Below are 25,991 nucleotides of genomic sequence, written 5' to 3' on the forward strand. Positions count from 1 at the left end.
CCCTTTTCTTTTTACTTCGGGTTGAGCTCTGATCATCCAGTCACTGAAGCCAGGATAAGTGGGTATTATCTGCAAGTGTGGGTGTTCTTATGCATCCAGCTTCTTCTTATACATATGAAACACTCAATGTCAATTGAGTCAGAGGCAAAGGGTGAGTCATAATTAGGGAGTGTGTATGAGAGCATGTGGGGAGGAGGACTGACTAGGTACACAGGGAGGAAGCTCCCACGCTTGGGGTTGGTATAGGAGCAAAGACTGGCCTCAGATCTCTCACCATGTGGACTGCAGTGTAGGAAGGCTTCTTGGAAGAGGGGTTTGTGGGCTGCCACAAAGGCAGTAACATGGTTTCTCTCTTTTGGACAAGCATATGAAATGCCATTTCTGTTGGTAATACTTTCCCTCTTTCCAGCTCTGAAGCTCCACACAGCTGAAGTGGAAGATGTAGAGCTGGATATAGATCCTCTGGCAGCTCCTGAAACAGCTCCAGAAATTACAGCAGAGGAAGAGACAATGCCAGCTCCAACACCAGAGCCTCCCTGCCCTTCATTTGTGGACACAACATCTGGGCTGAGAGAGGAGGAGCTGAGCATCTTAACATTCCCTCCAAAGCTGGTTACAGAGCAGATAATGATGGATACAGTGAGAAGCTGGGCTAGTAAGATTAGCTACCAGAATCAAATCCATTGTGTCACTTGATGACCAAGACACGACTTTGTCTCTCCTTGATCTGAATTCCAATGATTTGCATGTAAATCCCAGCTTTGATTCTTAGTAAGCATGAGAAATGCACAAGTTTCTTAAACTCCTGGGTTCCTGTCCACATATGGATAGCAGACATAGCATACTGTCCAACTAGTTATTTTGAGTGCTGGAAAGTATACAACTTGACATGGCTGAAGTGTACTTTCCAGTGGGTACTCAGTTATGGATGGCACACTCTTCAACCCAGGAGTCCTCCCGAATTTCAGTATAAATAAGACACTTGTTGTTTACAAGACCACATGGAAAACTTCCAAACAAAACCTGTAGTTTGTAACACCAGGGAGAATGTGTTTCTCAATAGGGTGACAGATCTTAAAGGCATACCAACGTGTTCTCTTGGTTTGTGCAAGCTTATCAAGATTTTACCTTGGTGTGTGCAGGCTGGAACAATTTTCTGATGCTTTGCTAGTGAATATGAGCTGGATGACAGTACTGTGTTCTCTGACTCTCATCCATGACCTCTAGAAAACTTATTTGTTGGATGGTCTCAAAGGGGAGAGATCAAATTTAAGACACACCTATAATACTTATGTCACATCCGGTGTTTCCAGAGCCCCAGCTCAAACCAATGGACCCTGGCATAGCACTATGGGCTTTGAGCTAGAGTGAGAAATGTTCAAATGACACTTCTCTTCATCTCCAGGAGCAGTTCAAGAATGTGGTACCCAACCATTGTCTAGGTTCCATCTGGTCCCAGAGAAAAAAAGAAGGGCAAGGAGAACCTGGCACTCACTCTCCATGCCACCATCACACAGTTTAATAACGTGGTTCATTGTGTAATCACCATGTGCCTTGAGGACAAGACCATGAAGGCCCCAGACAGGGCCAGGGTGGTGGAGCACTGGATCAAGGTGGCCAGGGTTGGACGTGGGTGAGGCCCAGGAGAACCTGTCGTTCCATTCCAGGAATTCCCTCTTCTCTTTGGTCAACTCTCAGGATGTGGCTCTGTGCTGAAGCCCTACACAGACTCTAGTCCCCTCCTAAGCAGTGGCTTTGACTTACTTGTTCCACTGAGGGAGGAAGGATGCATTCCGACCTAAACTCCATCATCAGGCTGAATTCCAATGATCCTTCCTTTGATACTTATCCTTTGTGTCCAAGGTGTGCCCTGTAGGGTGTCTGTCTCATCAAGTGGGTCATATTAGCCAGGATAGGCTGAGGGTGCAGCAGGTCCAATTCCATCCCTTGACCTCATAGCTCATCTATTTTCCTCTCTCAGGAGTGTCTGAACCACAGGAACTTCTCTTCACTCCATGCTATTCTCTCTGCTCTGCAGAGCTCCCCCATACATCATTTAAAGGAAACCTGGGGAAAAGTGTCCAGGTAGGAACTCCAGGGTTGACTTAGGACTTCACACAGGGACTAAAGTTGTCCCCTCAATGGGCCTGAGGCCTTCTGGGAGGAGTCTTGGGGGCAGGAACTAGGTTGCTGTATAGAGAGTCAGTGCCTCCATGTGTCCTCAGGCCAGCAGTTCAGTGTCAGCACTCCATTTCCTGATCTGTCGGATGCAGGGTAGAGTCTGTTTCTGATGGTCAGGTGTTCACTTAAAACCCCATAGCTCTCTGTCAATAGAAATCAGAACTAGTAAAGTCTAGCTGTTTATTAGAAATGGGAAGCGTGATCCTTGTTGCACCAACCTGAACCCTCAGCACCCCTGCTTCAGAGGGTCCTTAGGACTTTAGAGGAATCCAATTTGAAAACCTCTCACCTCAATAGTAAAAAAAAATTGTTGGGTCCTAAAATAGAAAGTTTTGTCACTCATACCCCTTCCTCCATCCCCAAATTTCTCCTTCCTTCTTTCCTCTCCCCTTACCCATAGCTTGTAAACATTTCTAAAGCTGTGTGAAAAGAAGAACACACTGAACAAGGTCCTACTCATTAAGGTAAACTGGAGGCAGGGGATGAGGAGGGACAGGGTGGGTGGAGTTTGTTGGTTTCACTTGAAAGTTTATATGAAAATTCACAGTCTTGTCTTAAATTCATTAAGAGGAAGAAGGACTGTTTGGTCAATGGGCAGGTGGAAAGCAGTGTCAGGAGAAGGATGCCCCTGGCGAGTGGATGTGGTGACAGAGGCTGCACTGTTGTAGGGGGAACTGATGAGCTGACAGAATCTCTGAGCAGGCAGAAGCCTCTCCACAGGGTGGGCTGAGATCCTCTGTCCCTTCCCTTCACAGCTCAGTCTTGCTGAGAACCAGCGTCACAACAAGAGACCAATAGTACAATGGCAAGGGATGAGGTGAAGACAGCTGACACAGGTCATTCTGCTGGGAAAGAGGAACCTCTCTCTCCTATGACCCCCTGTGAGATCAATAATCCATTGCTGCTCCTCTTTGGCCACTTGTTTTCTCACCTGGAAAATGGAAGAGTGAAAATGCTGTGGTGCCCAGCCTATGGGGTGATGAAGATGGTTAAGGAGAAAAGATATGTATATGAGCATTCTGTGAAGTTTTACTAAGGAAAGGGTGATGGCTAAACAATAATGATAATAGTTCTATAGAATTGAGCCTTCAGGAGATCCGCTGGAGTCAGTGGAATTCCCACTGTACTTTCATGATGAGGAAACAGGCTCAGGGAGACTGGGAAGCCTGCCCCAGTTCACACCCCAGGGAGAGCTGATTTGGGGTTTGAATATAGAGGTAGCAGTAATGGTTGGACCAGGTGATTTGGGCGAGGTGTCCAAATCCCACATCAGGGTACAGAAGTGATAAAGCTGTGAGTCCCCATCAACCTAATCTTCAATTTTGGCAGAACAAAATGTCCAAGTATTCCACCTTGAAGATGAACCTCAAGAGAGCCCAGGAAAGGCAACAGGAGAAGGAGATGATGAGTAAACCAAGGCTAGGGAAAGGTTCTAGAGGGGTTGGCTCAAAATCAGGGGAGGGGTTCCTGTCTAGATACTCCTTATTGGTACTGGAAGGACCATGGTTGGTTGAATCTGATAGTATTTTGGGCAGCAAGTTACAGCTGACAGAGCAAGAGCCTGACAGGATTGATTTGACAGTGGAGAGGGACCAGAGACCACATAGTGTTTGTGAGATGCTAAAAGCTGAGCCCTCAAGATGATTACAGGGAGTTCAGGGTCCATGAACCTGGAAATGGAAAGTTAAGTGTGTATAGCTGAGAGCTCCCAGGATGCTTTAAGTGTGAGCCTCTGGGTGGGACTAATAGTGTGAGGTGGAGGAGTTTCAGAGAAGGGACCTTATGTGTGCTCATCCCTACCCCACCCCAATATTACAGGATATCTTCCAAGGTACTGTACCCTACCTGGGAGTGTTCCTCATGGACCTGGTGATGCTGGACATGGCTCAGCAGAAACTTCTGGATGTGAGTGAGCCTGTGGACGATGGTGAGGCAGGACCTGGGATTCATGATTTGGTAGGAAAGAACCTCACCTACTCTTCCCAGAGTTCTCAGAACATGGCTCACCTCTTTGCATGAGAGTCTCCACGCAGCCTCTGGGAGAGGAGGGAGTATGGTCCATCTTATCCTACAAGTAAATTGAGGCTGACCCTAAGCCACCTGTCCCAGTGCCCCAAGCTGATCAGGCAGATGGCTTGACTGATTACAAACTGCATACAACTTTAGCACAGTTGGACACTGTAGTTCCCTCAGGGGTGTGACCACTGAAGGGATGTGGTGAGTGGGAAAGGAGAATAAACTTGACCCTCCAAGGTCAGGAAACCCATGAGTCTCTTCATCTGTTATCAGAGAAGGCTGGGCTTTAAGATCCTTTATCTTCTGTCTCCTTGTCCCAGTCGTCTGGGTGCACAAAACCTAGACCAGAGGCAAGTGCACGTATGTGTGCTGCCTCCTCTCTGCTGGGCTCTTGTGGTAGTGCAATATGTGAGGTGTTTGGCGGGGTGATAATGGCCTAGGGGACCCATTCTGATGGACATTGAGTGTATGCCTTCTAGGGAGGTTTCAGAGAAGGAGAAAGGGGAAAAACTTGGCTCACACTGTGGGTGGGAAGGCGGATAAGTTGGGACCCCTCCTGAACTGGATGCTCTCTGACTCTATCCCCTATTCCTGTTAAATTTATGGGGAAAATTTGATTCAAAGAAAGGGGACACCCACCACACAAGAGTTTCTGTTGTTATTTAGTGCTATCGAGTCTCATTTCCGACTCATAGTGACCCTTTGGTTGGTTGGTTATGTGCCATGGTTTTGGTTCCTATCCACAACAATCCTGTATAGGGTTTTCCAAACTGTAAATCATTATGGGAACAGAAAGCCTCATCTTCCTCTCCCCAAACAGCCCAATAGTAACCACTATGCTGCAAGAGCTATAGTGACCCTGTTATTGTTTTAAAGTTCTGTGGCTTCAGTTCCAACTCATAGTGACCCAGTATAGGGTTTCCAAGGAGTGGCTGGTGAACGTAAAACACGGACCTTCCAGTTAATGGGCAGAGCCATACCGGGACTCCAGTACATTAACTGGCAGAGTCATACCAGGACTCCTAAGGGACAGAAATGAACCCAGGTCGACATCTCAGTAAAGCCTTTGAACTATTTCTGAGAACAAGGAGGCTCTGCATGGGAGTGAAGGGAAAGACATCCCCCCTCTGGAGGAAAGGCCTAGAGACAGGAACCCCACCCCTCCCAGAAACCCCACATAGACTTGGTCAGCATCTTATCCTCCCCTTTGGTCCCAGAAGTTTAGTGTGCTGCAGGATATAAAACTCCTACAGGAGTCCTGCCAACAATACACCATTGTGAGCTGGGAACAATTTGGACCCTGGTTCCAGGACTTTGACCATCTCAGTGAGAACCAGAGGTAAGACATGAACAGGAATTGGGCCATGACATGGGCAGTTTCATCCTCCCTGTGGACTCAATTTCTTGGCCAGTGAAAGGTCTTGTTCCTCAATGTTAGCTGGGCATCTGGAATCCAGCTTCTGGGCAGAAATGAGGTGGGAGTCCAAGAGGTGTGGTTCCCGGTAGCCTCACAGTTGCCTCTCTGTTCTGTAGCTACAACATGTCCTATGAGTTGGAGCCTCCAGCACAGGTGACCAGCAACATCCACTCATCCTACAAGAAGACCTAAAGGACTTATCCATCTTCAAGATCTGATGCAAGTGGAGTGTTCAGATCTGGGCGGGCAGGGATGGGATTCTTTGGGGCTCAGTGAAGTTTCAGAGTCCAGCGTAGACTGGAGGAGTCCAACAGCCTGGTTCTGGGATCTACAGTTCTAAAACTGGTAGACATGTGTTAACCTCTCTGTGCTTTGGCTGACACTAAAATGACTCTAAATGGCTGGGAAAAAATGGGGTACAGTTGATCGACCAAGCACCTGGCACAAACAGCACAGAGTTAATTAGGGGATGGTGGACTATCTCCAGCAAGGACTTCAAGGTAAGCTGATCCTTCTATCCAGCTGCCAGGACCTGAAACAGCTCTATAGCAGTAGTGGAGAGATCCCACTACTGTGATTAGCTTATTGTGTTCCTTTTCTCAGAGTGGGGAAACAGCTGGTAATTAAAGAAGGCATTGGATACCATAGGGGCAGCTCAACAGACAATGACCACCACCCTATAAACCTGTCCACTGGAGTTATCAGAATATGAGGGATCCAAGGACTCCTAATTCTGAGTGTCACAGCCCACTTCAGCACATCCCTTCTCCATCCACTTAGATACTCTAGTGATTCCTGCCCCTGTGTTTATGCTGCAGCTTTTTGTCTGAGACCAGTGAAAGCTTGGACTTGGTGGCCTGAGTGTGAGTCTTCAGGGAACTGAAGTTGGCCCAGTGTTTATTGTTAACTTGTACTTATGACTTTATTTATATATTTATTATAAATAGATTCTTCTTAAAATCATTTGACTTTATTTTCTTATTCCTTATTTCCACAATTTGTGCTCTTTTTATTATTTAAAAAAGAATAATTTATATTTTACTCAGGTAATTTAATAGTTCTACCTTTTTTGTAGATTTTACATTCATTTCCTTTCATCAGGAGATGGCTCTAGCTATAGCAATCTCTGTTTAGTTATTGGATATATTAGATAATTTCTTATTCTTTAGTATCTGAGTCATGCAAGCACAAGGTCATGCCTAATTGCACCTAAAATTTTATCAGCAAATGGGATTTACTTTTCTCCAACAGGACCTTAGCTTCTCCATGAAGTCTTTGAAGATCAACTTTGCAGTGGTCACTATAGAGCTTTGAAGAATTAATTTTGAATCTATAGTAGTCTTCTATGCATTCCGATGAAAGGCAACCTAATGTAGTATGGAAACGATAGAATATCACTTGGAAAAAAAAAAAAAAAAAACACAAAACACAAAACAACCTTGCTGAAGATAATGCAAAAGTAGATGCAAAAGAATGCTGCCAGAAAGCTGCCAGAAATTCAAGCCAGACCCAGAAAAGGATATGGAATCCAGGGTATCATTGCTGATATCAGACTGCTATTGCTTAAAAGCCATGAATACCACAAAGATGTTTACTTGTGTTGTTGCTGTTTTTTGTTTTTAACTACACAAAGACATTTAACTGTGTGGATTATAACAAATTATAGATAATATTGAGAAAGAATAAAAACAATTGATTATGCTCAAGAGCAACTTGTACACATGAGAAAACTGTACCAAATACAGTTATTAGATAAGAACAAGGGCTACTGGATGGTTTAAAATAAAATGGTTTAAATTTTTAAAATGGTGTACAGGGTTATATAAAGCATTAAAAAAAGAAAGAAAGAAAAGAAATCAAACAAAGCATTGCATTGGACAAATTTTCTGCAAAGAACTCTTCAAAGTGTTAAAAATCAAAGATGTCACTTTGAGGATTAAGGTACTCCTGACACACGCCATGATAGTTTCGATTACCTTATCTGCATGCAAAAGCTGGACAATGATTAAGGAAGACTAAGAAGAATTAATGTTTTTGAATTATGGTGTTGGCAAAGAATACTGAATGTGCTGTGGACTGCCAGAAAAATGAACACATCTCTCATTTTTCTTCCAGAATGCTCCTTGGAAGTGATCATAAAAGACTGTTTCCAGTAAGAACTAGTCTCAGGAAAAGGACATCATACTTGGTAAAGTAGGTGAACCATGTAAAAGAGGAAGACTGTCAACTATATAGATTGATACAGTGGCTGCAACAATGGGCTCACAATAGCACAGACTGACAAGATGGCGCAGGACCAGACAGTTCCATCCCATCATATGCAGAGTCACTATGAGTTTGCACTATCCAGACTCTAACAACTGCTGAAGGGCTTGTCACTTTTTTTTTTTTCCCCCAGAAGGCTAGTTAGTAAATATTTTAGAACTTTCAAATGCTATGTTGGCACTTTTTTAACAAAAGAGAATTAGAATGCCACACATAAAGAAAACTATCATTATAATTTTTCAAATAAATCATAATAATTGAACAACAAAAAAAAAATCTCACAACTGGACTAATAAAATAACTAATAAATAACATCATGATAAACAAAGTAAAGACTGAAGTTGTCAAATATTTCATTTTACTTGGATCTATAATCAACACTCATGGAAGCTGCAGCCAAGAAATCAGACATATTACATTGGGCAAATCTGCTGTGAAACACCTCTTTAAAGTGCTAAAGAGCAAATAAGTCCATTTAAGTAGTAAGGTATTCTTGATCCAAGCCATGGTATTTTCAATAGCCTCACATGCATGTGGAACTGGGCAATAAATAAGGAAGACTGATGAATAATCAATAAATTTCAATTATGGTGTTGGCAGAGAATAACAAAAGTACCCTGTATTGCCAAAAGAATAAACATCTATCTTAGAAGAAGTGCAACTAGAATGATCCTTGAAAGTGAGAATGGGGAAACTTTGTCTCTCATTCTTTGGCCATGTTATCAAGAAGGACTAGTCCCTGGAAAAGGACATCAGACTTCACAGAGTAGAGGGTCAGCAAAAAATGGAAAACCCTCAATGAAACCGATTGACACAGTAGCTCCAACCATGGGTTCAAACACAACCAACAATTGTAACGATGGCACAGGAGCTAGCAGTGTTTCATTCTATTTTACACAGGGTCAAAATGAGTCAGAACTGATTTGACAGAACCCAAGGTTTCATGCACCAGACTGCAAAGTCACACGTGGCAAGGTCAGCAGTTCAGCTCACCAGCTGCTCCTTGGAAACCCTATACAGGGTCGCTATGGGTCAGAACTGACTTGATGGCACTTCACAACAGCAACCTAACAACAATGCATATGAGAACGATCACGAGGGCCACATCATTAATAAAATAGCCTCTACATGTTCAAATACACATAGTATGACACCTTCATAGTCTTTATTTCTGCTTAGGGTTTATTCTCAGTGTTATCTGTTGCAGAGAAGGCTTTTCATATCATTCAGTTGCTCACAGTCTGCAGTGTAAATTTTTCATTCTCAATAAACCCCTATTATCTAAGGCAAATTTCTGCAAAATACACTGCTCAGAATAAAAGAAAAACAGAAAGTTGATATAGTCATTTTATGGTAACAGAAAAATAATCAGAAAGAAATTTAAGCTGATATATTGAGAGTAGTAATTTCAAGTCCTAATTACCCTACTAGCAAACTGTTGTTTTCAACCACCATATTATTACTTATCCAGGAACCCCACCAGGCAACAAAGGGCAAAGAGAAAGTCATGTCTTTCCCCCAACATGACCCACCTAAAAGAAGGTTTTGTAGAGAGCTATGGGGATGAACAAGAGGATCAGATTCAATTCTCTCAGGTCTAGATGCAGGGACTAAGATACAATTGAAGGAGGGATAAATGTAAAGGAAAAAAAAAAAAAACATTTAGGGAGGCAGTGAAAAATTGTTAAATAAATTTTAAAAGTTTGAGGGAGGAAATGACTACACCTACATCCAAGATATAAAAACAAACATCTACTGAAGTGGTAGAAATCAGAAAACACAATTTTTTAAGTACCAAAACATGTCAAATTGTAATTGTATTCTGAGTAGATGTCATTCTACAGGAAATTATTCTTTGTGAAATAAACAGCAATAAAAGAAATTCTAAAACTTTGTCCAAATGAAAGATTATCCTAGACAGCAGAATCATTTAATCCTAAGTAATCTCTTAAAAAAACAACAACAACAAAAAAAAAAAAACTACTAGAACCAACTTGCAAATTTAGTAAAATAATTGGGTTACAGATCAATAGTAAAATATCAATTGTAGTTCTATATTATAGCAATGAACAAATGGACATTGCAACTAACAAATTACCATTTACAATAAAATGAAAATTATGTACCTGGAGCTTTGTTAACTGATAGCATAGTGGGTTATGCACTGGACTTCTAAATGCAAGTTTAGCAGTTCAAATTCACCAGTCACTACACAGAAGAAAAATGACACTGTTTTGTTCCCATAAAAATGTACAATCTTAGAAAACCTTACACAGGGTCACTATAAGTCAAAACCCATTGATTTCAGGAGAAGCAGCAGCAGGCTACGTTATAGGCTGAATTATGTCCCTCAAAATGTGTGTCAATAGTCAGGCTATGATGCTCAGTATTTGTAATTATTTTCCCTTTTATCTGATTTAATCATTCTATGTGTTGTAAATCCTCTTCTATATAATGGTAAAAAGAGTCCTGGTGTGGTGCTGTGAGATAAACATTGGGCTGATAACTGTAAGACTAGTGGTTCAAACCCAACAATTGTTCCACAAAAGAAATGAGCCTGTCTGCTCCTGTAAAGATTTATAGTCTTACAAACAGCAAGGAGCAGTTCTACTTGTCTCTGCAGTGTCACAATGAATCAGTATGGTAAAAGGAAACCATAGCACAATTTTATGCATGTTAAGCACATTAAACTGATCATTGGGTGGTACAATGGTGAATGTGTTCAGCTCCTAACTGAAATGCCGGAGTTCTAAATCCACCTAAGGGCATTCTGAAATAAAGACCCAGAGATCTACTTGCAGAAAATTAGCCACTGTAAACCATATGGGCACAGTTCTGACACACATGGGGTCATCGTGTCTCAGTCTGAACTTGACACTGATTCTTTATTGTCACTGAATGAGCGCTCACACTCAAGCTGGCTGATGAGGAGTCCAATCAGACTTCCTGTTTTCCTGATTTCTTCTCATAGAACTTTGGAATCCTGATGATGAACACAAGAGAGAGCCAGGTTCTGAGTAGAATACAGAGTTCTTTGGGAACCACCTAGATGGCCACTGTTGTTGCTGTTGTTAGGTGCCATTGAGTCAGTACCGACTTGTAGTGAATCTATGTACAACAGAATGAAGCACTGCCTGGTCCTAGGCCAACCTCACAATTGTTGCGATGCTTGAGCCCATTGATGCTGCCACTTTGCCAATCCATCTCTCTTGGGGTCTTCCTCCTTTTCTCTGATCCTCCACTTTACCAAACATGATATCCTTCTCCAGAAACTTGTCTCTCCTAACAATATGTCCGAAGTATGAGAGAAGAAACTTGGCCATCCTGGCCTACAAGGAGCACTCTGGCTGCACGTTTTCCAACACAGATCTGTTGGCTCTTGTGGCAGGCCATGGCACCTTCAATAGGAGTCCTGATTTCAAAGTGGGTTGAGTTGGGCTACTAATTACAAGGTAGACATTTCAAATTCTTAGTGCTTACTGATGGGATAGACAGGTGGAACATTGAAAATTATGGCCTGTAGTCACCTTTCAGGTCTGGAGTTGAACTCACACTTCTGTGACTCCATATTCACCCTTGCAATAAGTAAGTCTATATAAAGAGCAATAACATCAGGGATATAGCATACAGTTTATCTGTCATCAATCATTGGTGTCAAAAGCCGGCGTTTACTCAAAGACAAAATTCAGAAGACAGGAAATATTAAATAAGAAAGAAGAAAAGAAACAGGATAAACAGCAAGAAGTGGGATAAATCATGTTTCATTTTAGGAATGGCTATCAATGAGATGAAACAAATATGTATGAATGGTACAATGGAAAACTGATTTGTTCTGTTGAACATCACCCAATTTACAATAGAAAGTTAAAAAGTAAAGAAAAAAGAAAAAGAAGAGGAGAAAACTTCCAGAATGACGGAAGACTAGACAAGCATGCTATATGTATACCAAAGACATAAGCATCCAAATGAAACAAATACACAGAAAAGGGTAGAAAGGTGGATTAAATACTTAGTAGGTGGAGAAGCTGAACGGGGTGCCAAAGAAATAGATGGATACTTGAAATGACACACTACCTGGCTCAGCTCTGCCATCTTGATTTTTTTTTTTTTTTTTTTTTTTATGTTTTATTGTGAATTATGTGATGGTTTATATGGGATAACATTAGCTTTACATTCATCCTATTGTACATCGTGTATATCATTTTCATTGCTATGGTTACAATCCCCTGCATGCATCATCAAACAACCAAAGGGTATACCCTGTTAGTCTGCTCCTCAGACGTCAGCACACAGCCCCTCTTCTTCTCTGGGTCTAGAGTCCCCAGCCGCTACATCTCTCCATGTCATCATCTCTGCCTCCATCTCTGGTGTAACTGTTTTTCTGGGTAGAGTCCTGCACTCAGCTCTTCTCCCTTGATGGTCCCAGGGACCTCTGCTCCTGGACTGCAAAGTCAACCACTCCCCTCCTTTTGTTGCAAAATATCTACCTTTACATTTTCAATTCTCACAGTCAATCCTGGTAGAATTTTTCACTATTCTATCACAAGAGTCCTATCCCCATCTCCTTTCATCATCCCCACCCAGACAGATTGGATACTACTCAGTGGAGAGTCTACCTTCCTCCACACCCTCTGGTTCTAGGCTCCCTCTTGAAGGCGTGTAAACCAGTCATTTATTGCCTATGTAAGCTCCCCATTTAAGGAGCTCTGGTAGCGTAGTGGTTACGAATCGGGCTGCGAACCTTAAGATCAGCGGTTCGAAACTACCAGCCACTCTGCGGAAGAAAGATGAGGCTTTCTACTCCCATAAAGATTTACACCCTTAGAAACCCTGTACAGGGTTGCTATGGGTCGGAACCGACTTGATGGCACTTAACAACAACAACAACAACAACCTCCCCATTTTGGATAGCCAGTGTCCAAGATGCCCATCCCTGTCTACCCTAAATACTGAGGGGCTGGGAATGATCCTCACTGTAAAGATTAGTTTTCTCTTTTGAGCTACTGCATCCCTAGGTGTAAGTCAAGTTCATCAAATTGTATCAGATTACTCTTTTTTCCCTCTTCTTTCTTCTTCTATTTGAGTTCTGATCATCCTGCCATTGAAGCCATGTTAAGTGTGTATTATCTGAAAGTGTGGGTGTTCTTATGCATATGCTCTCTCTTCTTATCAACTGGATGCTCTCTCTTCTTATCAACTGGATGCTTCACTTTCCACTCTATTCCTCTGTGGCTATGTCACAGACTCTGGGCCCAGGAGTTTCAAGGTCTTTACATATTGCTGGCCAACCAGGTCTCCACCTGGGTTCATAGGAGTCTATTGAATGTAGCCGGACTTAGCTCACAGCTTCATTGCTGTTTTTCTTTCACTTCCCCTTAATGGTGACCAACGTGGTCACCAGTCAGAGTGCATGTCTGCTTGTGTATTCCCCCTGAGTCTTAGTCTTGGAAGGCGGTTTTGCTCTGAGGGGACCCAACCACTTGCCTTGATGTCTCCTGGGATAGCAACTTGCTTGTTCTTGTAGTTGTCAGTCGGACTGCCATTATTGTTGTTGTTGTTGTTTTTAATTTTTCCTGTTGGTCTTCCATTCAAGAAGTATCTTCTGCTCTTCTGAATGCTCCAGGCTGGTCTGCTTGTTTTTTCAAGTGGAGATTTCCCACCTCAGATGATTCTGGATGGGGTTCAGGATTCCACCTAAGATCTTATGCAATGCAAAGGCTCCACAGGTAGCCTCCTTTACTGGGCAAGTTATTGCCCCATTCTCGGTATTCCAGTCAGTTATAGGCAGAATTTGGACTTACATGTTTTGTATGGTGATATATGTGGCTATTCCTTTCATTCGCCCTCAAGTGTCTATTTTACTATGGTATGCAAGGAAAACCAAGATTCAAAAGACAGCCAAGCATCTTAACATTATTTTGCTCCATTTACCCATTCAAACCAGGCCAAAATTTCTGTATCCCAGAGCCTTGCTTTCCAAGGCTGTGCTTACATCATTATTTACCTCTGTCCCACTTAGTCCATGCAAACATGCCTGTTTTCCCATCCACTCTTCCATTCCCCTCTCCCTTCTTGTGTATTAACCCCCTTCCCAGCACTCAAACTATCGTGTGTCTATTTCCTACCCTGTATTCAACATTCTCCTCCCTCCCCTCATCCCACCCCCCACATCCTGGTAATCAGCAAAGAATCCACACACACACCCTTTAGTTGGGTTCTTTTTCTTAGTCTTTTACAATAGTCGTTCTATGTAGTATTTCTCCTTTTGTGACTGACTAATTTCTCTCAACATAATGTCATCAAGGTTCATCCATGTGATGTGGTGTCTTACAGATTCCTTGTTTTCTTCAAGGTAGCATAATATTGTATTGTGTGTATGTGCCAAATTTTGTTTGGCTATTCTTCAATTGATGGGCACTTAGGCTGTTGCCATCTAAATAGTGCTGCTATGAATATTGGTGTACATATATCTACTCGTGGTGTGACTCATTTTTCTTGTGGATAAATATAAAGAAGAGGAATAGATAGATCATAAGGTATTTCCATTTCCAACCTGTAACGAAGCACCATTTTGCTTTCCAGAGTGGTTGAACCATTTCTCAATCCCACCAGCAATGCAGGAGCATCCCAGTCTCTCCACAGCCTCACCAGCATTTATTGTCCTCTTCATTTTTGATCTTTGCTGTTATTTGCTGTTGTGAGATGATACCTCATTTTTGTTTTGATTTGCATCTCTATAAAGGAACTCTGGTAGCATAGTGGTTATGAATCAGGCTGCAAAGCACAAGGTCATCAGTTCGAAACTACCAGTTGTTCCATGGGAGAAAGATGAGGCTTTCTGCTCCTGTAAAGATTTACAGTCTTGGAAACCCTGTCATTGTGAGTCGGAACTGACTCCACAGCACATATCCAACCAACCAGCCAATGGCTAATAATCGTGAATATTTTTTCATGTTTGTTGGCTGCCTAGATCTCCTCCATGGTGAAGTGTCCGTTGATGTCCTGTGCCCATTTTTTAATTGTGTTATTTGTATTTTTCTTGTAGAATTGCTTTATTTTCTTTCCTACATATTTTAGAAATTAGTCCCTTGTCCAATGTGTTGTGTCAAAAGATTTTTTTCTCATTCTACAGGTTTCTTTTTTTACTCTTTCGTTACGTCTTTTGATGCACATAAGTTCTACTTTTTAGTATGTCCCAATCATCTATTTTGTCTCCTTTCGTTTGTGTGGTTTTCAAAATGTTTTGAAGTCTGTGTATTTCCTGAATTAGAGCCCTCACATTTGTCCCTATTTTTTTCATTGATGGCTTTCATAATTCTGGGAGTCACATTTAGGTCTTTAATCCATACTGAGTTGGTTTTAGTATAAGGAATGAGGTAAAGGAAGTTCTTGTTTCAATCTTTTGCATACAGTTTTCCAGTTCTGCCAGCACCATCTGTTGAAGGGAATATCACCTCCCCATGTGAGATAGTTAGGTACTTTGTTGAAATTAAGTTGGCTGTATGTGGATATGTCTGGATTCTTAATTCTGTTGCATTGATGAATGTATCTTTTATTGTACCAGACTGTAAGAACTCTCTGAATGATCCTGGATAGACCTAGACAAGAAGGAAATCCCAAAACCAGCCATCCTGCCCCAGTTGCCCTTTGAGTTTGAAAGACCCTCACCCTTGTTTAAGGGCTTGCACGAATGATTGGGTGCCCATGAGTATACACAGAAAGGAGCTCTGGTAGCATAGTGGTTTTGAATCTGGCTGATAACCGTAAGGTCGGCAGATCGAAACTACCAGCTGTCCTGCAGGAGAAAGATGAGGATTTCTGCTCCCATAAAGATTTACAGCCTCGGAAACCCTGTGCAGGGTCACTATGAGTCGGAACTGACTACACGTTACTTAACAACAACAACAGGCTCATAGAAACTTCATCTAGGATCAGGAAAGTCATGTTCTCATCCGTCCCCAAGCAAACTCCTCAACTCTTTGGCAGGCAGAAGGACCTAAAAGATTTCTGCTCTCTGGGTCCAGGCCTTATCCTGGCTTTTTCCTTCTGTTATTTTATTTGTAATTCTGATTTCTTTCCCTTGTATTATATACTTTCTATGTCTGCTTTTCTCTTATTTTCTTCTGTTGAACTCTCCCTCCCCACTAGTACTTCCATCTTTTTTACCTTTTTATTGATTGTTTACATCTATACTGTGCTCTTTTTTCTTCTTTCTCTTTAGTTTTGTTTATTTATTTATTTTTATACATTTTATCCTCTATGGTTTGATTGTCCTTTCTTTTTTTTTTCTCTCTTTTCACTCATTACATTGTTTTCTTGCTACTTACTTCTGTTTTGCTTTATCATTTCTTGTTTTTTATTTATGTTGTGTTTTTTTGTTTTGTTTTTGTTTTCTTTTCTCTGTACGTGTTTCTCTTCTTACTGTATCAGACAGGAGACAGCAGTAGCAGTGATATACAGGTAGATCCATGGGTAGATACACAAGCAAAATGGGTGTGGGAGGGAGAGTAGAATTATATCCATAATCATAGGAAAGTTTGACAGAGGATATTTGTACATGGATATATGCCTTTGCTTCAAACATATCCATTAAAGCATACAAGACACAAAACTCAGAACATTTTTACTTTATTACCAACATCTCAAGAGAATGAGTCACTAGACTTGAAGGCTCAGGACCATAGTCTTGGGGACACCATGGCTAATTGACATAGCATAGTCCACAGTGTTCTGCATAATACTTTTGTGAGTTGCAACTGGGATCTTAAAAGTGTGTGAGCAGGTATATGAGCTGCAACTATTGGTTTCTCCCTGTACAGAGGAAAGAAGAATGAAGACAATGGAAGAATTATCCCAATTGGCTAATGGAAACCATTAGTTCAATGGACTAAATAAACATGTAACCATCTGTCTCCAAAACTCTGAGACTAGAAGAAATATATGGGAGATGGCTACCACTACTAACTACTCTGAAAGATATCACATTAGAAGGTCCTGGGTAGAGTGGGAGAAAAATGAGGAACAAAATTCAAAATTATAACATAGACCAGCTTACCAGTGACAGAGAGACTGGAAGAAAAATAGACGATGTCCTTAGCTCATCATATAAGTTCGGGACTAAACTTACCCTCTTAATGACTCAATTTTCATCCAAGCAATAGATAGGTATATAAGTGTGCCAACAACCCTTGTAAGATATGCACACTATAGAATGGCAAAGCATTCAAAGTCAAAAGTCAGCAATTACCTAAGAAAAAAATTCAGAAGTGGTGGGAAAGAGGAGTAATGGAAACAAGAATAAAAAGGAGGAAGTGGGATAAGTGATGTTACATTGAGGGGATCATAATATTGGAAATGAAACATACATTCTTGAATATATATCCAATAATCTCTAAACATTTACTAACTTCATAATAATAAGTTTTGAAAAAAGAAGACAAAGAAAAAAACAAATAAACATTGTCTAAGAGACATCTCCCCATGACTGACTAGGCCTAGTAAAGAGAAAGACTCAATAACTCTAGACTTGTTGTTAAACATCTGTGTACTAGAGGGTAGGAAATTAATCCAATAAATATTCAAGTTCATCTTACCTCAATGAAATTTCTAGAGGTCCAGTTGTATAGGGCATGTCAATATATTAAAAATAAAATGAAAAATAAGTTGTTGCTTCTGGTCCTTCTCACAACTAATAAAGAGGAGCAATGACTCTGGTCTTCTTGAGGTTTGGGGCTAAATACATCCTTCATTTTGGTGTTTAACTCCATACTGTTAATTAACTCAAGAAGCTTTTAATTTTAAATGGGACCCTGAACAAGAAAAGGCTCTGACGCACATACAGGCTGCAGTAAAAGCTACTCTGCCACTTAGGTCATATGATCCCGCTGATTCAATAGTTTTTTGAGTGCATTTAGGAGTTTTAGGCAGAGCATATGAGTGAATCATAGTGCAGACATTTAGTATTTGGAAGCAAAAGCCTGCCATCCTTTGCAGATAATTACTCTCCTTTTGAGAAACAGCTATTGGCATGTTACTAGACCTAGTTGTAATGTACAATTGAGTATGTTCTGGTCCATAGCAACTCTGCATAAGAATTCTGAGATGAGGGTAGTTGGTTGGAATTGCTAACAGCTATCCATAACATATCCTACATTGTCACACCCGGACCCCTAATGAACCTTAGTAGAGAGTGAACGTCTAACCATGGCTTACTAATTCACCAGGATATTTGAGCTAGCCATCATCAACTGGGTTTTGTCTGACCCACAGAGTTATAAAGTTGGATGCACACAGCAGCATTCCATCATTAAATGGAATTGGCCTATATGAGGTTGGTCTTGAGAAGGACCTGAAGGCACAATTAAACTGCATGAAGAAGTGGCATAAATGCCTATCATCCCCATGCCTGTCATATTACCTTCCTCATCCTAGTCTACACTGTGGCCTTATGAGGAGTTTCTTAATGATGTTGATGGAGTTAAGCTTTTGAACTTTTATCGGTGGATGTGGCACAACTTAAAATGAGAAGAATCAGCTGCAAATATCCATTAATAGTCAGAATGTAGAATATAAAATGTATGAATCTAGAAACACTGAAAGACATTAAAAATGAAACAGAATGTATAAAGATCGATATCCTAGGCAGCTAATTGGGCTGGTATTAAAATTTTAGAATCAGACAATTATATGGTTTTTGACCACATAATTGAATGAAAATTGAAGAGAAATTTTGGCACACTCATCATCCAAAGGAATATTTCAGATCTATCTTGAAGTATAATGTTTGTTAAGCTAGCATAATTATCCATACACATGCAAGGGAGACCAGTGAACTACACTAGTATTCAAATTTATGCACCAACCACTAAAGCCAGTGAAGAAATTGAAGAATTCAATCACCTTCTTCTGGAGAGTGTGGTGTACTGTAAAATAAGCACTGGAATGCAAACAATGAAGTTGGTGGTTTGAGCCCACCAGCCACCCCATGGAAGAAATATGAGACTTTCTGTTCCTGCAAAGATTTACAGCCTTGGAAATCCTATACAGGTCAGCATGAGTTTCAGCTGATTTAATGGCAATCAACAATAACAACAACTAAATTCTTAAGTCTGAAATTGATCAGACATGCAATCAAGATGCTTTGAAAATTACTCGTGTTTGGAATGTCAAACTTGGAAACAAAGGGAAATGAACCATCATTGGAAAATATGTATTCGGAAATGCTGGACATCTCATGATAGAATGTGACAAGACCAATGCCTTATTCATTGGAAATACTTTCTTCAACAACTACAAAAAATGTTGACCTCAACAAATAGAATACAGCTATGAAATTGACTACATTTGTGGGAAGGTAGATTTCATCAACCAAAATAAGAAGATCACAGCCGACTGTGGAACACACCATCAATTGCTCTTATGAGAGTTGAAGATAAAGCTGAGGAAAAAATAAACAAGTTCACAAGAGCCAAAACATGACCTTGAGTATATCCCACCTGAAGTTAGCAACCATTTTAAGAACAGATTTGGTGCATTATAAACATAAGACCAATGGCCAGGAAGAATGCAAAATGTCATTTGAAAGAGGAAAAAAAAAGAATAGAAGTTTGTTCATGAACCACAAAATCCTCTTTAGAGTATTAAAGAGCAATATGTCAATCTCAGGATAAGGTGTGCCTGACCTAAGCCATGGTATTTTCAATTGCCTCATATACAAATGGAGTCCTGGGGGGGTACTGCTGTATACAGTGCTGGACTGAAAGGTAGGTTTGAACCACAAGGTTTGTGTTTCCACTCCTTAGAAACCCTAGACAGGGTCACTATGAGTCACAACTGACTTAATGGCAGTTAACAACAACATATACATATTCATAGCTGGAGGTTTGATGAAGAGAAACTGGGTAGAGCAGAGGATATGGGGCCAAGCAGAGCCTCAGAGTGACTTGAGTAGAGGACACATGGTAAAACGTTGATTGGGCTGCCATCAGAGGCTGAGGAGACCCCTTGGTGAAAGATTCTTGGGCCATGGTGATCAGATGGACCCCTAGAGGTAATCTAACACCTGGGGAGGGAGGTGAAAGGGGTGGGTGAGGCCTTGTTACTGGGGGAGAAGATAACCTTGCTGGCAAAGACCACCCTTTCCAAAGCCCCCACTATGGAATCTAGCTGCAGATGACATGGGCCTCCTTACAGGAAGGAACTACATGGGGGATACATGTCTATCCATGCAGGGCACTACACAAAGTGTTCTCCTTGTACCACCCTTCATGGGATGGAGGTTGGAATGTGTAGTGGAGCTATCCGTGGGGTAACAAGAAGGAATCCATGTATAGGTACTTTAGGTGCACCTGAATACTTGGCCTCACTGGCTCATAAGATACAGGAACAGATCATGCATCTCACTAAATACGAGGTGTACTTTGTACAGCTGCTGGGCGTATGTGACCAGATCAGCTTCCCACTAGGTGATCAAGGCCTTCCCTGGGTGTGTGGTGGTGGGATGACATGACAGTTGAGGCTGAAGGACCTGTATTCACATTGAGTCTGCCTGTGTGCACAAACCAGACAAACTCCCCTGTCTACAAAGACATGCTCTATGGCCCTGCAATGCAGGTCCTGCCCAACTTGTATTGCCGTGTACTGGAGAACAGTGATATCATGGAGGGGGCCCAGCAGGAGTTGCAGCTGCTGTGACAGGAGTTGATGCTGAGACTGCAAGGGCTGCCTCTTCTATTGCCCTGTCTACAGTTCCACCAGTGGACCCCACCACTCACTGTTGCTGCCAGTACCTTCCAGACTCCTTCCTACCAGTTGTGTCCTAGGATCTATACCCACTCAATGGGATTGTGGCACTGGTTTGCAGGGCAGGGCTCTGGACTGGCCCCCACATCTGACAGCACAGATGCAGCTTTCCCCCAAACCCCCATATATCAAACTTAACCCTGTGGAAACCCAAGACTGTGAGGCCCACTGAAGGTGGGTCAGAGCTACCTAATAGCCCTAGCCCCAACCTAGGAGGATGGGCACTCAGATGTGGCCATGATGTGATACCTCACAGAGACACTGGGCTTCCCCCTATACTCTGCTGGGTGGTGGCCTGCAAACACTTTGCCTCATGGGATGGGCAGTGGCCACCAAGGGAGCCTTTCTATTCAATAAATCACAAATGCTTCAACTGTGACAATGATTGTGTCCTCAAGGGGACCTCTGCTGGGCCCTGAGAAGCTCAACCTCTCCAGGTACCATCTTCTTTAGAGTCAGGCCTAATTTGGAGGGTGGAGTGGGGCCTGCCAACACTTCCCTGATTTGCAGGGCTAAGCACTTTCACATGCTGGCACATCCCTTCCAGAACCTAGACACAGAGCAGGGTACCTCCCCTGATCAAGTAGCTGACCACAGCCTCAGCCACTTTCTCTCCCCAAGATTTTGCACCTTCATCCCTTTTACCCCAGCAGGCATAGTGCCCCACAGCGTCCACTCTCTGCTGGTGCCAAATGGGTCTGGGACTGCCACCAGCCCACTCCCTACATTCGCCGCCTGTTCTTTGCCTGTCTTCTCTGCCCATCTGGCCCACATAGATCATGTGATGTGTGGAATGTGTGCCCTGGACATCAGAAGTGACAGTAATATGGGACTAGGACCAGGAGCAGGGATGTCTGTGAGACTCTCAGGTGGGGGTGGGAATGTGGGGGGCCAGACAGGAAGGTTTAACAGGGACCTCTGCAACAATGTGGCTACACTGGCAGGAGAGGGTGTGCCTGGCACCATTCTCAGCTGGCTCCTCCATGGGATACAGAACTAGCAGGGGCAGACTCTATGTACTCCCAGCCATGGAAGGTGCCACAGAGCTGTCACACCAAAGACATGCAGGTCACACTGGGGAGGATTCATTTCTCAGGGGCTCCCAGGCCTGAAGCTGCAGATAGAGGAGCCAAGACCAGAGGATTGAAGGCTGGTGTTTAGGCAAATTCAGAAGTGCCCAGTGTAGCAAGAAGGGCTAGGACCTCCAGCACCACCATCCATTCAGTCAATAGGTCGAGCACTTTAGTATATCACCTGAAAATTTGTACAGAAAACACAGATAACAGTGGGTGGCAGGCACAGCCATGTTGGAAGGAAGGTGACATGAGGAGAGGAAGACACACTCCACTTGGCTAGATGCCGCCTGTGGGGAATAGTTCTACTCTGTCCTACAGTATCCCAATGAATAAGTATCAACTCAGTGGCAGTGGGGTGGTATAAGGTAGCGGGAAGTGGAGGGGAGCATTGACTTTTTCCTTTTTAACTACAAGTTGTAAATTCAAATTCTTGTCCATGTAACTCAACCTTGGAGTCCTGGTGTGGTGTTGTAGGTTAAGCACTGCACTGTCAACAACAAGGTCGACTGTTCAAATCCACTAGCCAGTCTTCAGATACCCGACAGAAGATCTCTGTAAGTCAGGACCAACGATGACATAACTCACCGTTCCCTTAGTTGAAAGTTTCCCCATATTTATAAAGAAAAATTCAAACAGATTTCCTTTTTGTAACTGAGATAACCTATGCAGAAGCGAATTAGTCCTCCACTATTAAGAACTATTTCACATAAAGGGGACAGAGTACTTCCTGCATTTTGTAAGGGATTTTCCTTTTAAGCCAAAATGTATGTTGCATTATATCATAAGTACCATTCAAACTTCTAGAAAGATCCTTTTTGAGAAGTTTTGCCTATAGCTACTGAGGCAAATAAATAAATAAAATTCTAGGGTGTTCAGATAGCTTCATAATATTGCATATTGAAACGTGATGAATAGTAACAGAATATTCTCAGCTATAGAAACCTCAGTGAAAATATATCTGAGGAAGAGATGCCTCCTCAAAGTACAGTTGCCTGTGATGATGCAAATGGAATAAAGTCTTCAGGACCTTCATTTGCTGCTGATGAGGTACAACCCAGAATGAGGAAAAACAGTTACAATTATCTGTTAATAACTGGAACATGGAATGTACGAAGTAGAATATATGAAAAATGGAAGTTGTCAAAAATTAAATGGAACATAGAAAGATCAATATTCTAGGCATTGGTGAGTTTAAATGTAAAGGTATTGGAAATTTTGAATCCAATAATTACATGATTTATTGTGCACAGAATGACAAATTGAAGAGTAATGGTCATAGTCATCAAAAATAATTTCCAGATTTATTTTGATGTTTAAATATGTCTGTGATAGTAATTATTATTACTTTTTTTTTTTTTTAATTGAAAGAGTTGGGAGAGTCTTTTACTTTTCCTTTGAAATAAAGAAGTGATGTTTTCAAAAGGAAAACAAACAAACAAACAAAAGGAACATTTCCAGATGTATTTTGGAGCTTAATTCAATCGGTGTGATAGGATAATATCTATATACCTACTAAGAAGATCATTCAATAACTCTATAATTCAAATTTATGCACCAACCACTAAAGCCAGAGATGATGAAATTGAAGAATTCTACCAAATTCTTCAGTCTGAAATTGATCAAACATACAATCAAGGTATATTGATAATTACTGCAATTGGAATGCAAAGATTGGAAACAAAGAAGAAGAATCAGTTGTTGGAAACTATTGCCTTTATGATAGAAATGATGCTGGAAATCACATCAAAGAATTTTACAAGACCACTGACTTCTTCATTGCAAATATGTTTTTTTAAACAACATAAAAGATGATTATACACATGTAATTAACCAGATAGAATACACAGAAACCAAATTGACTATGTCCATGGAAAGAGACAGTGTAAAAGTTCCTTATCATCAGTTGAAACAAGGCTGGGGCAGACTGTGGAAATGGCCATCAATTGCTCATATGCAATTTTATATTAAAGCTGAAGAAAATGAGAACAATTCCACAAGAACCAAAATATGACCTTCAGCCTATCCCACTTGAATTTAGAGAGCATATCAAGTACAGATTTGATGAGTAAGACACTAATGATCGAATACCAGAAGAGTTGTTGGTTAACATCAATAACATCATATAGGAAGGAAGTCAAAGTTCATTAAGAAGACAAGAAAGAAAAGAAAGCCCAAAATAGCTATCAGAAGAGACTCTTTAACTTACTCTACAGAGTAGAGGTGCTAAAACAAATGGAAGAAAAGAGGAGGTAAAAGAGCTGAAAAGAAAATTTCAATTCAAGAATACAAAGTCAAATATTACAATGAAATGTGCAAAGATCTGGAGTTAGCCACCAAAAGGAAAGAACACACCCAGTATTTTGCAAGCAGAAAAAACTAAGGAAATAATTCAAGCCTCAACGTGTAATATTACAGTTTTCTTTGGCAAAAATCTTAAATGATGTAGAAAGCATCCAAAGAAGATGGAAGGAATACACAGAGTCACTGTACCAAAAACACATGGCCAATGTTCAACTATTTCAAGAGGTAACAGATGATCAAGAGTCAATAGTACTGAAAGAAGAAGTAAAATGTTTACAGAATGTATTGGCAAAGAAAAAGATTCCAGGAATTGTTGGAATACACATTGAAATCTTACAACAAATTGATGCAGCACCGGAGGCACTCACTCATTTATGTGAAGAAATTGTAAGACAGTTACCTCTCCAACTGTCTGTAAGAGATCCGTATTTGAACTCATTCCATTGAAGGGTAACCCTACAGAATGCAGAAATCATCAGACAATATCATTAATACCAAATCAAAGTAAAATTTGCTAAAGATATTTCAAAAATGGCTGCAATAGTACAGTTTCCTAACTGCCAGAGGTTCAAGCCAGATTCATACTAGGAATTGGAACGAGGGCTATCTATCATTGTTGACATTAGATTGATCTTGGTTGAAAGCAGAGAATAGCAAAAAGATGTTTGTCTGTGCTTTGTGGACTATGCAAAGGCTTTCAATTGTGTGGATCCTGATAAACTGTGGACAACATTTCAAAGAATGAATATTCTGGAACACTTAATTGTGCTCATGAAGAACCTCTGCAGAGACCAAGAAACAGCCATTGGAGAAGAACAAGGAGACACCGAATGGCTCAAAACCAGAGTTGTATTATTTCTCCATACTTACTCAATTTGTATGCTGAGCAAATAATCTGAGAAGCTGTATTATATGAATAATAGCATGACATCGGGATTGAAGAGTCATTAACAACCTGTAATATGCACATGATACAACTTTGTTTTCTGAAAGCAGAGGAGACATAAAATACTTGCTGATGAAGATTAAAGACAATAGCCTTCAGTATGGGTTGCACCTCAATGTAAAGAAAACAAAATCCTCATCTCTGGAGCAAGATATAGCATCACGATAGATGAATAAAACCCCTCTGCAAATTCTCAAGCCCAGAGTTTGCTTGCTGAAACTCTGCCCCTGTCCCTTCACACTCTCACATGTAGAAAGCATCCAAAGAAGCATCATCATGGACTCCAGAATCTCCAGCTCTACAACCACTTTCCTTTCCCACATTCCTAGCACAGGGTGGCAACTCCTGTTCTGGGCCACACTCAGTAACACTCACAAGTAACATGGGGCACTGAGAACCCCAAGGCATTCAAAGATTTTTTAACGTGGCCAAAGAAAATTACAGAATAAGCCCCAGTGGTCATCCTGCCATCCTAATACAATAGTTACAGTTAGGATCTTAAACACAGATCCCAGCTGTGTCTCATCCCTCTCTTTATTCAATTATTTTTTCTGCTTTTTTTCAATTAATGTTGCCCAAATTCATTCCCCTTTCCTTTAGCATTAATGACTTATTTTTTAGTTAGTAATCAATCCCGGCTCTGAGGTCTATCACAGAAACAAGAAAAACAACCATCACATGGGGAAATTAATGGTGCCAGTTGGAGACAGCCTGGCTAGGATAAATCAGGAGACCTTGAATAATCAGGCAAATCTGCAGGACCAGACATTTTTAAAGTGTTGAAGAGCAAAGATGTCAACTTGAGGACTAACGTGTGCCTGACCCAAGTCATGGTGTTTTCAATAACCTCATAAGCATGTGAAAGCTGGACAGTGAATAAGGAAGACCATAGAAGACTTGCTGTTTTTGAGTTATGGTGTTGGAGGAGAGTACTGAAAGTGCCATGGGCTGTCAAAATAACCAATAGATCCATTTTGGAAGAAGTGCA

The 25,991-nt window shown here is 41.3% G+C and overlaps 1 pseudogene; it reads left to right on the forward strand.

Moving 5' to 3' along the window:
• Positions 1–25,991, forward strand: part of LOC102837580 — a 42,403-nt pseudogene that overhangs the window by 10,811 nt on the left and 5,601 nt on the right.

The sequence above is a fragment of the Chrysochloris asiatica genome, unplaced genomic scaffold (genome assembly GCF_000296735.1).
Source record: "Chrysochloris asiatica unplaced genomic scaffold, ChrAsi1.0 scaffold00537, whole genome shotgun sequence".
Classification (NCBI taxonomy): domain Eukaryota; kingdom Metazoa; phylum Chordata; class Mammalia; order Afrosoricida; family Chrysochloridae; genus Chrysochloris; species Chrysochloris asiatica.